Below are 2500 nucleotides of genomic sequence, written 5' to 3'. Positions count from 1 at the left end.
TGCTAAGAAATACAGTGGCTCTCAAAAGTATTCACCCCCCTTGGACTTTTCCACATTTCATTGTGTTACAACATGGAATCAAAATGGATTTAATTGGGAGTTTTTGCCACTGATCAACACAAGGAAAGTCCATAATGTCAAAGTGAAAAATAAAATCTACAACTTGTTCTAAATTAATTACAAATATAAAACAGAAAATAATTGATTGCATAAGTATTCACCCCCTTTGCTATGACACACCTAAATAAGCTCTGGTGCAACCAATTGTCTTTAGAAGTCACATAATTAGTTGAATGGAGTCCACCTGTGTGCAATTAAGGTGTTTCACATGATTTCAGGTTAAATACACCTGTCTCTGGGAGGTCCCACAGTTGGTTAGTACATTTCCTAACAAAAACTACATCATGAAGATGAAGGAACATTCAAAGCAAATCCGGAATAAGGTTCTTCAAAAGCACCAATCAGGGGTAGGATATAAGAACATTTCCAAGGCATTGAATATCCTCTCAGAGCACAGTAAAGTCCATTATTAAGAAATGGAGAGAATATGGCACAACTGTGAATCTGTCTAGAACAGGCCGTCCTCAAAAACGGAGTATCCGGGCGTATAGGGCACTAGTCAGGGAGGCCACCAAGAGGCCTATGGCAACTCTAAAGGAGTTACAGTGTTCCACGGCTGAGCTGGGAGACACTGTGCATATGGCAACAATAGCCCGGGTGCTTCACAAAACTGGCCTTTATGGGAGAGTGGCAAAAAGAAAAGAACTCGCATCAAATCTCGGCTAGAGTTTCCCAGAAGGCATGTGGGAGACTCTGAGACCAAGTGGAAGAAGATTCTATGGTCTGATGAGACCAGAATAGAGCTTTTTGGCCACAACGCTAAGCGCTATGTTTGGCGCAAGCCTAACACCGTACATCATCCTGAGAACACCATCCCTACCGTGAAGCATGGTGGTGGCAGCATCATGCTATGGGGATGCTTCTCTGCGTCAGGGCCTGGAAAGCTCGTGAAGATAGAGGGCAAAATGGATGCGGCAAAGTACAGAGAAATCCTGAAGGAAAACCTGCTGAAGTCTGCAATAGACCTGGGACTTGGAGAAGATTCATCTTCCAGCAGGACAATGACCCCAAACATACAGCCAAAGGCACACTGGAGTGGCTTAAAAACAAAAAGGTCAATGTCCTGGAGTGGCCCAGTCAAAGCCCGGACCTCAATCCAATTGAGAATATGTGGAAAGAGTTGAAAATTGCTGTTCACCAAAGGTCCCCATCCAACTTGACGGAGCTTGAGCAATTTTGCAAAGAAGAATGGGCAAAAATAGCAGTGTCCAGATGTGCAAAGCTGGTAGAGACTTATCCAAATAGACTCATGGCTGTAATTGCTGCCAAAGGTGCCTCTACCAAATATTGACTCAAGGGGGTGAATACTTATGCAATCAATTATTTTCTGTTTTGTATTTGTAATTAATCTGTGGAGAAGATCTTCCCTGTTTTTCAACATTTACTTTTCAAAACGAACATTTGTCATTCAAAAGTCCAACAGCATAATGCAAGGAGAATGGCTAATTCATTAGGAACAGTCATGTTGAAGACAGTACCAGTTTCAAATGATTAAAAACTGGGAAACTGTTTGAGAAAAGAAATATATAAAATAGTTTATTTAAAAATATTTAATATATACACATTTTTTTAAGAAATACTGTTCCAATGGTCATTTCAAATGTGCTGCGAGTTTAAAATCGTCTGGAAATTAAACACTGATGCCTTTTTTAATTGTATTGTTTTTGAAAAAAGTTGAAAGGCTGGGAGAATCTTCTGTGGAGAAGATCTTCCCTCCCTTTCAACATTAATTCTCAAACTGAATGCAGTAGGGATTCAAGGAAATGCATGCACATGGATTAGGGAGTGGTTAACATGTAGAAAACAGAAAGTACTAAATAGAGGAGAAACCTCAAAATGTAGTGAGGTAGCCAGGGGTGTACCTCAGGGATCACTATTAGGTCCTCTGCTATTCCTAATCTACATTCATGATTTAGATTCTGGTATAGTAAGCAAGCTTGTTAAATTTGCAGACGACACAAAAATAGGAGTGGCGGCAAACACTGTTGTAGCAGCAAAGGTCATTCAAAATGATCTAGACAGCATTCAGAACTTGGCAGACACGTGGCAAATTACATTTTAATAGAGAGAAGTGTAACGTATTGCACACAGGCAATACAAATGGGCATTATAAATATCATATGGGAGATACTGAAATTGAAGAAGGGATCTATGAAAAAGACCTAGGAGTTTATGTTGACTCAGAAATGTCTTCATCGAGACAATGTGAGGAAGCAATAAAAAAGGCCAACAAGATGCTCGGATATATTGTGAGGTGTGTTGATTTTAAATCAAGGGAAGTAATGTTAAAACTTTACAATGCATTAGTAAGACCTCACCTAGAATACTGTGTTCAGTTCTGGTCACCTTGTTACAAAAAGGATATTGCTGCTCTAGAAAG

This window comes from Acipenser ruthenus, chromosome 47 (assembly GCF_902713425.1).
Source record: "Acipenser ruthenus chromosome 47, fAciRut3.2 maternal haplotype, whole genome shotgun sequence".
NCBI classification, from domain to species: Eukaryota; Metazoa; Chordata; class Actinopteri; order Acipenseriformes; family Acipenseridae; genus Acipenser; species Acipenser ruthenus.
The sequence above is the reverse complement of the archived record's forward strand: the minus strand, read 5'-3'. Positions refer to the sequence as shown.